This window comes from Hippichthys cyanospilos, chromosome 1 (assembly GCF_059441005.1).
Source record: "Hippichthys cyanospilos isolate Australia breed blue-spotted pipefish chromosome 1, RoL_Hcya_1.0, whole genome shotgun sequence".
Classification (NCBI taxonomy): Eukaryota; Metazoa; Chordata; class Actinopteri; order Syngnathiformes; family Syngnathidae; genus Hippichthys; species Hippichthys cyanospilos.
The window spans coordinates 16,731,959-16,746,122 of NC_142369.1; the positions used below are offsets into that span (position 1 = coordinate 16,731,959).

The window sequence follows — 14,164 nt, forward strand, 5'->3', positions numbered from 1 at the left end:
ATATCATGCTTTAATTGAGAGAAAATAGGCTGTTGGCAACACACTGAAAAGAAGGTTACCAAAAGCCCAACCATGAATAAGTGTTGCAATCAGTAATATTCTATTTAGTTAAGTAGCCTAAAATTGGATGTTTTGAGATCATTATTCAAATCACATTGACACAATCCTATTATGAGAATTTGTTTTCCAGAAGGAAATGTACAGAATTATTGATGTGTTTTAAGCCTCACGTTCACCAGGGACATATTAGGGAACAGTTAGGCGCATGGCTCAAACTGAAACAAGGTCACAAAAACCATATTCTCTCAATTACATTGAGGATAGAAAGCAAACAATAAAAGGCGTCCGCAGAGAGTTCTGGAGTCCCGTGGAACTACTTCGACAAAGCGGTGCTAAACAAGTCACGTGATGGGGTGCGGATGAAGACAATACAGTACTTGTCTGGGTGGTGTAAATAGGTCTCGGTAGGGCTAAGCTAGGCATCCTACATGGCTTGGACAACCTCCCTGCTTCACCTCTCCTCACTCAGTTCTTAGCAGAGCCCAGGGCCTGAGAGGAGGCGCAGAACAAGCGTCTTTTTGAAGTCCCCTGAGGCATATGAATATTGATGTTTAGGTCACCACACTCCCACACTGTCTTCTCACAACTTTTGCGTTAACAATGGAGAAGTTCTAAAAGTGCACACTGTACTTACTTTGCCAGCATCTCGCACAATTCTCCTCCTATCCCTCAGTCTCTGTTTCCCTCCGAGTTTCTCAGCAGCATTATTCCGCAGCGAGATGTGGGGGAGGAACGCCTCAAGAGGCGGATCGACTGAGGGCTGCGGTGTTGGCATCACCGGTGGTCAGCACGGAAATCAAATGCAACGCCACCGAAGCGCAGCAAACACTTATGCTCCCACAACAGCCGTTAGTGTGCGTGCGCCGTCAAACTGACACCTTCTCCCTTGGCTGCTCCTGACAAGGAATTTCCTTGTCGGAAAATTTGCCGTTCCCAGCCAAGAGTGCAGTGGCAATTTGTACAGCTATGAATAGATTTCTGAGTAGATGAGATAAACGTTGATCGTGTTGCATAGCAATTTGGGGGCCTGAGGGACACAATTGAACGGCGGCACTCTGACTGTATAGTTAATGATTAAAAACACTGTTGTTTATTGTTAATTTTAATGAGTAAAACGGGATTCTAACCAGCTTTCCATCAACCCGTCCTCCATCTCTAATCTGAAGAGCCTTACTTTATTTCTGAATACAAATCGGTTTGTCCGTAATCGAATGCCAACAGAAATGTTAGTCAATCAATAGGGCCGGCCTTCTATCTAGAAATCGGATGGTAAGATTGCGTGAATGCAAAACATATTCTCCGTGCCTGAACAACTACAGAAATAGACATAGAAGAGAAGGCACTTGAGTACTTGATAACCAATCTGTGCTTATCCAAATGAGATGATGCAGCCACAGCTTTATCCAGAAAATCCAACAGGATCCTTCATTTACTAACTTCAGATTTATTGCATTGCCAGGCAAATGCTTTCACAAGAACTGTGATGCTATCCTGCTATTGTGGAGGAATGAGCGCTGCACCAGGACAGACACGCAAGCCAGGCTTTGATGGCGGCAGAATAATGGCGTGAAAGAGCTAAGCGACGAGCGTGTGGGGGTGTTCAGCAAATAGGTTATTTGGAATGTTTTTTTTTTTTTTTAGAAGAAGAAAAGAGGCATTAGGGGGTCTATGGTGAACCAAGGTATACTTGAAATCAAGGCGATTAACGTGAAAGGGAAATATGTGAGGTTATTTTTCCACCGCTGCAAACAGTGGTAGAGAAAAGCCTGTAATCACATTATTATTTGTTCAGCAGATGAAGATCAATCAGGGTTCAAGCGTGTCATGATGTTTAGCAACAAAGGATTATTGTTAGTGCTGCAAAACTGGAGGCAGATTCAGGTGCAGCTCGTTGCCTGAATGTAGGAGCAAACATTTCAATCCCCTTTGTCACCAAACTGTATATTTCTCCCTATTGGGTTTTGGTAAACCCCACATAAACAGCACATACTATTGATTAATCCAGACCTGACAGCTGTAAATGTGATTTGTGACATTCCCATATAATATTGAGAAAGAGAAAGAGGAAGCACTATTTGAAAAGAAGACGCAAACTCTTTTGACTCCTCGGAGGCTTGTACTGGAAAAAAGGCCCTCGGAGGAACTAAAGAGTCGACAAAGCACAGAGTCTAGAGAAAACATGGTGTGGCACAAAGTAAGTGTAACTTCTTCTGCACTGTGTACACTGCACAACAAATGCTTTAAATATGAATGAAGTGTAGAAGAGCATTACAGATGCAATCGCATTCACAATTTAAACAAGCATGCACAAAAACAAGGTTTTTCTACTCCCTCTAGCGAATAGGTGCAACAAAGTGATGTTTTCCTGCAGTGGGGCTGTCGACCAACTAACAGTCGCACAATTTATTTTCCTGGCGAGCAGGCAAGAGGTGCGATGGAGGTTGGAACTTAATGAATGCTTTGACAGCTTGTGTGGCGAAGGCAGAGAAGACAGCCAGTGATTAACAGAACACTTCAGAGTACAAGGCACAGCGGTGCTCAAAGAAAACAGTGATGATCTCCACTTAATCGTGGAGAAGCCCGGAGCATCTGCCGCCAGAGCAGGGCAGCGGCACCGGCGAGCTCCCGCTCCGCTAGGCTGTCATCTCTAGAGAGCCGCGGCCATATGCTCGGCTCTGCTGCAAACTCGCAGGAAGTCAATTTCCTGACAAAACATAGGAGTAAATATGACATTCAAACAAGTTGTGCTCAGCCAGGCTGAACATGGATGGCGTGCCAAGCTTCGAGCCTCGTGTGTGTCGCACTAAGGAGCTCATTTCTGAGCTCACATTGATTGGCTTTGCACACGCGCTCAATAGGTGGTACTTTTTCAGCAAGCTGCCGTTAACACGTTAAGAGGCTGAGTTAAACGTTACAGAAACGGGAAAAAAAATGGTTCAGTCAATTGTTGAACGAGAAGAACGTGGCAAAAGAGGCTGAATTTCATTCCTGCTCAGGCATGTAACTTCCTTCTCTGTGACATTAAAATAGAGCCATCAAACCACTGAGCAGGAGCCCTGTCTAACCTGTCTGTTTTTGAAACGTCATTGCAAGCCTGACCAAAGAAGGCACAGATGTGAATAAAAAAGCTGAATAAGTTATCAGAGTAAAAATATAAAGTGCTGCCTTGAGAGACAAGTTCCAAAGGATCTGTTACCATCGTCAGAACTCAAGACACTCATGAGAAATCATTTCCCATTTGAAAACCATAGAAATAACCTATTATAGCCCCCCACCCCAAAACATGTGTGGAATGTATGTTAATGTGGAAAAAACGCACATGAATTTTGCCATCATACTCTGAAAAGCTATTTTTAACCAGCAATATCTGGAAATCTGTCTCACCTGGAACCTTAAAAGTTTCTTGTATATGTTTCAGTGTATATATATATGTTACTAATATCCTGCCACCAGACATGAAATGTTTGGGGTGTACCTCAAGTATATTCTAGTAAATTAGGTAATTGAACTTGCTAAAACTTTACCGCCGCCCCCTCAGGACAAAAAAATAGCTTATGTATGGATGGATGGAAAATCTCTCCAGTCAAAAACTAAACAGAACATTTTGGGAGTGGCTGAGCTCCCAGTTTTGCAGATTAAAGGCTTCTACTTTTATCTACTAACTATCTACCTACTAAGCATTCTACTACCAAAGCAGAAGTACAGTTAGCCAGGAAGATGACAGGTACGTGTGCAGGTAGATACAAATGCTGAAACTAATGTTGCAACAATAAAATGATTTAAAGTTTCAATGCTTTATTTTCTTCACACAGCTGAATATTAATTTGTCAAGGAGCCCTAAAAATCATCATGATTATCTGATGTGCCACATAGCTCCTCCTATCTCCTTCTCAATTGTTGAAACATCCTAGTTACTCTTCCATGGGTAGTCATCTTCGGACCCATCCAATTTGTTTGAAACGGAGATCTTCGGAGATGATTTGCTGATCATCTTACTTGGGATATTATTACAAGCTTTATTTACCCAAGTGACAACTGTTGAGAGATCAGAACGTGGAATGTTGCTCTTTGCTGTTTCTGCCCCCACCTGTCGACATTCATGCCGGCTTGTCCAAACATATGTCCAAGGGCTGAAGGAGATAAGTCCATTCGTCTTTTGCTTTACAGAATACGTCAAAGTCCACCGGAAAAATTATCCACACAGACACAAACAGGCAATTAGGCAACAGTTGACAAAAGTGCATATACTGTATAGGTGTATATATAACCATTTTAAGCCTCGTAAATGACATGATATTACTTATTCCGTATTCGAATTATTGTTATTCCAGCATAGACATGACGAAAAATTGGTCTGTTTGGAGTTCTGCGGTTAAGTCGACCCCCCTAATATGGGGGTCGAAAATGAGGAAAAGAAAAAAAATCGGTTGCACTCTGAGAAATACGCTAAGTTTGTGACTGACTGTACAAATGACTTTACACGGATCCTAGCCGAGAGTTCAGTTATTGGTCTCAAAGTCCCCAGTGTTAGTGAACAAAGTAGATCCAAGAGCCCTTTTTAAGATGAGCTGGTCAAAGACGGCCGCAGCGCCCCTGTGACCTGCCTGCTCCCCACTGCTTGAAACTGAGCTGTGCTGTTTGTTTCATGATAAAGCGTTCCTCTTTGTATTTGTTTCCTTGAGCCAGCTTCATAACCTGCAATGCCCTGGCCATATCTGCTAGTTTGCCACATGTCTGGGAAAAATAACAAACAGTCTTCTCCATTATTTCCACAAACGGGGGAACGAAAGGTCCTCGCCTGCCGTTCCCGCGAGAGCCTGTATTGATTACAACAATGCTTCAACTCGAGACAAGACCACTCTGGGGTCAGCGCTATTTCCATCAGAAAGTTTGCCAGTTTAAATTTACACGGTTTTTCCCATCCATTGCCTCCAGTGAGACAAACAGGAAAGCTCCAGACTTTTCAGATATCTGTGTGCCAGTGGTAAAACAGTAATGTTCGCCCTTTGCTCTATAAGTGGGTGTTGCAGAGCTCCAACTATAGGTTCCTCAAACTATAAGCTGCTACTGGTGAGCCTCAACCTGCTTGGAGAGGTCAAAGCATCACTGGATTCGGGGCGCGAGACGGCGATATCGTGCAACTTAACAAGAAGAGGTGACAATGTGCCTTAGCTTGTTTTGCACATTTCTCAAAGATCCTCCATGTTGTTGTCTGAACACTTGCGGAGCCACCGACTCACCAGTGCCCCAAGGCCCAAAATTTAATGAAAGGCAGATTGTCAGAGAACCAGAAAAGTTTTAATAAGGAAGCATATCGTATAGAAAACAACAAAAGTTTGTGTTGAACATGCAACTCTCCTGAGACACATATACCTATACAATGTATTGTTGCAAAGGTGCTGGAAAGCAAAACTTTGGTTAATCAGGCAGAAAAAAAGTGATATTAAATGATGAGGGCAAATATTTTTAGTCAATTTTCAGCCATAATAAGTTTAATTTGATATTATTATTCATGCACATGTAACATGTTTAAAAACATTTAATATGACATTTAACATTTAATATTCAAGATTTGGGTGACAACAAGACACGTCTTAGCTTGTGAACGTTGTAAGACTGAACCCAGAAAACATGTAAGCCGTAATTGGATATTAATCAAGCCTTAAGCGCATAATGTAATTTCTGGCCTGCAGCAGAGGGAAAAAAATGTATCTTTAAAGGTACCATATTTTCCGGACTATAAGGTGCACCTAAAAGCCTTCAATTTTCTCAAACGATGACAGTGAGTCTTATAATCGAGTGCGCTTAATATTTCGATCATATCAAATGATATTTATGACGGTACTGATATCACAACGTGTTAAATACAAGTCTCACAAGCCATGAAGCTGAGCTTCTTGCTACTATCTAAATTGAGTGAAGTGAGCTTCATGAACATTCAGAGTAGTAAAAACTAAATAAGCATAACCTGTTACTAAACAAACAATGGGCCACAAATGTGAAGGGATGTGTATCGATGCTAACGTTAGCTATTGCAATGCTAACCAAGCATGGTCAAGATCTTTATATATGCTAATTAGACCGTTGACACATAAGTGTCAGCAGGATGTGACATTAACGATGTCCAAAACACATAAAAACAGACTTACATTTATTGCTTTCGGAAGAGTCCTGAGTAAGGGAGTCATCTGAATGAGCACGGCCTTCAAGCTATGCTAACCGAGAGATCGTAGGGAAGTGTTCGGGAGTGTTGATGTCGGTAGGAGGGACACGACGAGAGTTTTTGGAGGGTGTTCCCCCCGGTCCCAAAGGACAACACCTGTTCTGTGCAAAGAAAGCTTTGGGACACCTCGCACAAGTCACAACACACAGTGACTTCCTGACAGCACCTCCAAAATAAAGCTGACAATGGATGCTGACTGAATAAACTAATATGTGTGTTGATAAATTCAACAACGCCATACCAATCACAAAGAGCAATTTTTAAATCAACAAAACAGCATATTGTATGTTTTGTTTTTGTTGCAATTTGATTAAAATATTTAAGTTTAATATCTAATGATAATTATATTTTTTTAAACTCTTGATCCGTTTTGGCATTGATATAAACTGTCTTTTAATGTAATCAAGAGGTATTTTTCCCCATTCTTTAGATAGTACTCAAATAGAACAGCTGTTTATTCATTTTGGCAGTTGTGAGAACCCTTATATTGTATTATTAATAAAGTTTATATTTCACGAATAAAGTTTGATCACTTAGCTGATTGTTTTTAATACATTCCCTTTAGTGCAGCACAATCTAGTGGATGCGAAACTCAAACTTCATCTAGTGAGTGTATAATGCAACCCCAGGCATCACCGTAGTTTCTGTTCAATGTGCATTTTAACCCGGTGAGCCTTATATATGAATTAAAAAAATAGACCATTTATTGAAGGTGCACGTTATAATCCGGTGCGCCTTATAGTGAGGAAAATCAGTGCACAGGAAAAGCAATTTTGGTATCAAATTAATTATCGAGAAAATATTCATATTTTTACTGATGAAGATGGTATGTTTAGGAGCCCTTTTAGGATGTAATAATACACTGAATTTTATGATGAAATAAGTAAGGATGGAGACCCTAAGCGGCTTCAGAAAATGCATGGATCGGATCTTTTGCAAACATTCAGGTTCCAAACGACAATAATTTTGCCACAAAGTGACTTACAATAAAATAAATGAATATGCAATTAATTTATTAAAAATGTCCTCTATTGTCAATCGAGGAGACCAAGTTAAGCACTTAACAACAGTGCTGAACATGTTGTACAGTGCCAGAACAATTGTAATGTGAGATGAGAGGGAAAGAGGAGAGATTGAGTTGAATTTGCCAAAAGGTAATCATTTAATAATTAACAGCATTGACACAGAAATTGTTCATTGCCATTCTCTGCACAGACGTGTTCAACATCTCACTGACACGTTTTCTCGGCTGTCAGGGTCACAAACAATTGGTGTTTCAAAACAATAGCTACTGTGCAGGGTTTCTTCGCAAACAATACTGGTTGTGTTGTACTGTATGTATGAGTGGGTGAACCTGTGAAGTTTGATTAATACAACCTCGACACAAAAGTCCAGAGAGTGAGGCCAACCCTCTCAGCCGCCGCCGGAAAATAATGAGCCTTCAGCATGAAGGAATACTACGCATGGGAGAAAAGAGACACTTAAGAATCCAAGATGAATATATTCAAATGAAATGAGAGGAGACCTTTCTAACTGATTAGGCTTGTCTCAGAGAGAGGGCGGAAATATGTTTCTACTTCAACGTCCATGTGTTTAACTGTCACCTCTCTGCTCTAACAGTCCAGCGTGCCACTGAACCATTTGCATAAGGTTGCTATAAATACCTCGGCCTCTACCTGTTCCGGCAGTGATACCGGTCATGTTGGAGTCGAGATGAGCCTTATTGGTCTTATGGGAACACAAAAGCCTCACGGGAAACAGCCAATAGCAATAGACTGGACTCATCAAGCCAGCAGAGTTCTCATACATTATAGAGTAGGCTTTATGATTTACCTAAGCTTGTCAAAGGAGAAAAATTATCAGGCAAATGCGGGGTAATAAATTGTAATCCATGCTGCATATGCTTGGCTCGTGACCCTTGGCATTTTAGAGGTTGTATGGAAGAGTTGGAGCACACTTGAACACGGAACATATTAGACAGAAATATACCACAGGTTTTGAAGACACCAAGTTTTAAACCTTAAAATATGCTCTTTCTTGGCTGTAATTATTTCTTCAAGTCAGCGGCACGTCTTCAAGGTTAAAAATGAATGATTTTGCATCAAATTTTGCCGTGTATATTTTGGACTTTGCGCCTCTTGTGAAAACTCGCTTAACTGAGAATCAAGCCTCCGTTGATCGTCCCAGCGACAGTTAGTTTGTGTTCAAATGTGCCAGGTTTCGTTAGACTTAATTGGTGATCCATATTGAACAATCGCCATGTTTCAGATCGATGTCAAAGGATGCCGAGGAAAAGTAGTGGCCATGTCAAGTGCCTAAACAACATAACACTAAGCCTACTTCAATATAAACACCTGTAATAAAAGAGGTTCCATTAAATTAGAAATGTGCTCCTCAACTTAATTCAATGATCCATAAAACAGCTCTGCAAAAGAAAACAATTTTGAGCCTTGATCCAACAATGTACTATAATGCAGGTATGCTATATAAATAACACATTTAAGAACTTATTTTTAAGTGCATAAAAGAAAAAGACATGACTAATGATGGAGGAGTCATCAAAGTCATCACAGATATTGACATGAAGTACAGATACTAATGGTGTTTGACACATGAAATTACAAAAAGAACAATGAAAGATAATTTTTAAAAAAAGATGTATACATTCCTTTATAACAATTTCCTTAAAATTACACAAAATGTTCTCAATTTTTTCAAATGTATTATATCTATCTTTTTCTATTCCTATATACTTCCAGAAATTACATCTTAATGGGTAGCTGTCAAACACGTAAGTCTTTTGTTCCCCAATTGTAAAATGGCCAATTGTGGGCTACCGTCTCAAGTACCTTGAAATAAAGTTGAGGAGCGGCCTGGTACAGATACCTGGTATCAGCGCTTGCTCATCTTTATTTATGATAATGAAGTGACTTTTTATTAGAGCACATACAATGATAGTATGTATATCAAGTGTGCTCAGTGACATCTACTTGATTAAACTCTTGGCAATTTTATTTTACTGATACTATGGAAAGAAATAACTCAAGTATAATTACAATAAATACAACAATAAGACACAACACAGTGCATGGTGGCAGACAGGGGCCCTCCAATTGTGATGCATTAAAAACAAGAATTAAAAAAAAAAAAAAAAAAGTATGGGAGTCCTTCCTTTAAGTTTATTCTTTGGAGAGTCCCTTCCAATTTTGAAGGAAAGATGAAGATGAACATCCAGAGGGAATTTAAAAGAGACTGTTCCAATGTGTTGTTTTCTTTTTTGTTTTGTTTTTTGTTGTTATTGTGCTTTTTTGTTTTTGAATCCTTTTGTGACACTCAAGAGAATTGTGGTGCGGGATTAAGATGAATTGCCATGCTTAGAAAGTATACGGACCAAAACAAAATATCGGATGCTAAAAATTTGCCACTCAAGTTCTTCACTCAACCCCGCTAACAATACTGGAGCTTTGACGCAGTAAAGTAAACTGTGTTCAAGAGTTACAAATAAGTCAAAATATTTTAAAAAATCGCACTAGTGTGTTTAAGAAGTGTGCAAAATCAAATTTTGAGCATTGCATATGCCCAAGTCATGAGAAGGCTATCTTTATTAAAACAACAAAAAAACAACAACAACGATGAGAACTGACTTAATACTTTGGCTTCCGCGCTTTTGTTATGTTAGCCGACGCGTCACTGGGCTCCCTCACTTTGTAACTTTGTGTTCTCTGTGATGGCGGCAGATGTTGTGCCCCCCTTTCCCAGCCACTCAATCCTCTCCTTCTGTGGCAAGGGCAGCGGCTGGCATGGGGGCACAGAGGCCACCAGCAGTGCGTCAGGCTGACATGCAAAACTGATGGGCAGGGTGGTACGACAGGTTGATTGTTCACCCTCCATGGCCAACCCCCACAAGCCCTCTGCTTGCCCCCGCTGCTCCGCACCATATACCCGAGCACCAGCTTCCCGACGGCTGGTGGCCTATCGCTTCGCACCCCCATAAAAATAGTCCATCCCATTATTCTTCTCTCTCCCTAGGGGGCACAAGGTCTCCGGCATCATTACCAGGACTAAGGAGCAGACTCTGTCACCACAACTTGGCAACCGCCCCCTCCCCTAGCTCCATCACCCTAATTATAGGTCAAGCACTCTGACTTTGTAAATGAGGAAACCTTTGTTCTTATCAGGAGAACAAAATGCAAACTAGTGACGCAGTACATGCAAGAGGAGCAAGGAATACAGGGAAATAAAGATGAAGAAAATGGGGGGAAATGGTGTAAAAATTAGATAGGGTGTGTGTGGCGGGGGGGATTTCAATTATAAAAGCAAGCTAATTTGGTATGACCAGTGACTGTCATGCATGGTGACGGAGCGCTATTATGCAGTCATTTGAGCTCTTTCAAATTAGTTATGTTAATGTCCTGCATGTGAATGTAACACTTGGATGGGACAAGATTTCAGCAATTAATTTCTACAGTCAGTGGAGAGACAAGCAAATTTATTTTCCTGCTCTCAGGGAATTGGTGGTGGAGGGAGTGTGGAGGGGAGAGAGCATTCTGGAGTGGAGAACAAGCTAAACACAAGACCTAAATAAAGCCTGAACAATGGGAGCCAATGCCTCCTCATTCATTCAATTGACAATGTTTTGCAGCTTAAACCTGTTTTATTAATTATGTTTGACATTTCCTTAATTAGTTTCATTTACACCAAATCAATCCCTGCTGCGGTACAGCATCATTTATCATTTTAAAAAATTTGCATAGCCGGTGCTGACTTTTTCTACTTAATTATACATTAAAAGTGTCAGCCACGCTTGCTGCCTGGCATTATCTGAGGCAGAAAGGTTTGTGGCTGGACAGGGGTGGCATTAATCATCAGGGCAGGCGCGGGCAAGGGGTGCTCCCAGTTGCAAGCGGGGAAGCCAAGCGGGGCTTCTCATTTTCAAAGCTTTATGCTTCTGGTGGCCAATGTGACCTCGATGACCTACGGGGAGAGGGAGACAAATCAACGACCTCAAGCCCCAAAATATCTGCTGCCAGCTCAGAGAGCAACGCGCAAAACTATGTGGACACAAAACAAGCTAGAGGTGAAGCCTAATATCCTCCTGTTATTCAACACGTCGGGTCGTTTTGTGCCTTGCTTCACAAAATGCGGTGCTGGCGGTCTAGTTGTGACGATATTTCCTTTACAGTATCAACATCTTAAACAGTAAAAGGTCTTTTGACTAACAGCTGTGACACTAACTACAAGCAGGAAGTGACGCCAAACAGTTGTTTACTGTGAAATAAGCTACATTACACGATATGAAATCTAAAATGTTGAATGCCAAATGATTAAAATGTTAATTCCTAATTACAGTATTTGGCAACTGATAAAAGAATATAGCGCAATTCCTCCTGATGGTCGAAACTAAATGTTGCAGCATGCACATGGGACCCCTCAGGTAAACGCGTCAGGTACAGTAAATGGTTACAAATGCATCAGTTAAAGTCTGTTATTTCTTTTTTTATTTTTTATTGTATCAGTCTTTTGAACTGTTACAATAACAGACATGTATCTAAATAAGAAAAACACAATGATTGTGGTTATTTTTTTTCCTTGAAATATTTAGGTGAGATTATAATGACCTTAATTCGCTCAAATAATTATTTCAGCCCTTGTACAGTGTTTTGACCATTTTCTTCCACATCCTTCCCACAGTGTTTTAGCCAAGAGATGGCGCACTCCTGGTCATGTGATAACTAAGTGGTACGCCATGTTGTCAGTGGAATAGTAGTTTTGAAGAACTACATGTAGCACAATGCTTGGCGCAGTTGTGTGATGGAGACTTCCAGGTTGAGATTAAAGTACAAGTGTTAACAAGAAAGCGTAATAAATCTCTGTATTTTTCTATTTGACAGGACCAATACATCGCCATACATCTTTCAGAATAAACATTGATTTTGACCATACACATGTATGTTGCGCCAGTGGTTCTTATTAGAAATAAAAACTCGAATTGAATCATTCACTGCATAGCCTAATGCTCGATTTGTGTGTTGCCATATAAATCGATACTTACGACAATATCTATTGCACTATAAATACAAAACAACTTTGAGTCAATTTGCTGAGCCTGGCCGCGGCTTTCGCTTCGGCAAGTTTGCGAACACGGTGCGAGCTGACAGCTCAAACACCTGGCAAGCTTGCTCCTGAGTAAATCTTCCGAGTGTTGAGGTGAACATGGCTTTACAAATCACCCATTCAGGAGGCGAGACAGAAATTGGCAGGTAGGCTGAGCCGTGGTGTCAGGAGTGAAAATTACTCTGAAATGAGGAGCATGCTAAGAATTGAAGCGAGTGAACCGCTGAGTGGTGAAACCTGCGAGAACGCATTATGTACAAATGGGAAATCAAACACTTTCTGTGGTTCGTCTCTTTAGGAATCAGCCACCGTTGAACTTGAATGGGTCGGTTTCATCAAAATTACCAGTTTATGGTCGAAAAGCAGAAAAAAAAACTTTTAGTGAAAAGAAACATGTCAGGGTTTGATGCTACTATTTTTTGCTTTTGTGATGCTTCAAACCATAAGTCTACCAATTCATAACTGAGAAAGGGATTTTGATCGTGAAAAAAGAATTGATTATGTTTATACACAACTCAGAAAGGCATATTGAGCCACACTGGTGTTTCTCTCCTCATCCCTTCATTATTGACAGTATTCACCACTTCGTATTAATCTGCAACTGAGAAGCTGTTGTTTCAAAACCGAAGCAAAACAGTGCCACCCTCTACAGGGATCTGCTAGTTGGTTTACGAACCTAAACATCACAGACAAGCTGCGTGTGATCCCATTCCATAACTATCCTCTGAAAAGCATACTTGACGAACATATAGAGCGGTGGCAGTAAAACATTTGGATTCCAAATGACCTGAACATGAAAGGATGGGTGATGGATGGATGGATGGATGGATGGATGGATGGATGGATGGACGGATGGATGGAGGCCACTTTAAACTTTAATGCTGGCACAATGGCTACCAAGTTTGAAATATTTCAAAGAAGAGGCATTGAAGTATGCTACTGACTCTTTCCTCATGAAAATATTATAATGTATACAAGCGATCACTCCAAAATGAACTTTTCTCTTCTCGCTACCTCCCCGGCTCCCCTTTCGAAACATCGGCATCATTTCCCCCGACCAAGAGGAGCCCTTTAAATGCAAAACATTTCCACTATCAAGCTTCTTTCAGCAAAAAAAAAAACAAAAACCTTCGTGGAAAACTTGATGATGAATTCATGGGCCTAAAACTCAGGGGTAGTTTTTACTCCCGTGAAAACCAGGAGGGAGAGTTGGAGAAAAATCACCTATTTGGGTAGCATACATCACCATTAGTCTTGTATCGTGTCTCCACTTTTTATAACGACAGGGATAAGTGTCCTGCTCGCAATGAGTATCCTCTGACAATGGCAGCAGACGTTACTTGGTTAAAAGCCCAAGCTCCTGCGGGTAAAGAGGGCCCAAAAATAAAGTGTATCCGTCACAAGCTAACGAGCTATAAGGATAGCCCATTGCCTTTATAAATCACTAGATCTTCGTGTTTATTTAAATTCATTGGTGCCTCATTATAACTGAGCTATGCACCTTTAGGTCTGAGTTGATTAGCAGTGCCATAGCTCAAAATGGCTTTTAATTCAGTGAAACGTAGCACTGACCTTGGTGCCGTAACCCTGACAAAAATACGTGGAGACTCCCACATTAATAATGATGCTACCTTTACTGGGCCATGGAGCCGGGCCGCTGCTACTTAAAATATGTATTATTAGTTAGCAACGAAGGCACATTTATCACAGCAAATTACCCTTCGGTGCAAAACTGCTTAATTCTGGGTCCCTGTACCCCTCTGCACT

At 40.8% G+C, this 14,164-nt stretch overlaps 1 protein-coding gene across 5 annotated transcripts in view; it reads right to left on the reverse strand.

Moving 5' to 3' along the window:
- LOC148429445 (uncharacterized) overlaps positions 1 to 14,164 on the reverse strand; it is a 116,567-nt gene that overhangs the window by 63,644 nt on the left and 38,759 nt on the right. For 2 of the 5 annotated variants that reach the window (XR_015867828.1, XR_015867827.1), the window contains exon 1: positions 6,210 to 6,436. The exons of the other annotated variants lie outside the window; for them this stretch is intronic. The gene's annotated coding sequence lies outside the window, so the exon portion shown is untranslated. Of the gene's footprint in view, positions 1 to 6,209; positions 6,437 to 14,164 lie in introns of those variants that run through there. 5 annotated transcript variants of the gene reach the window in all.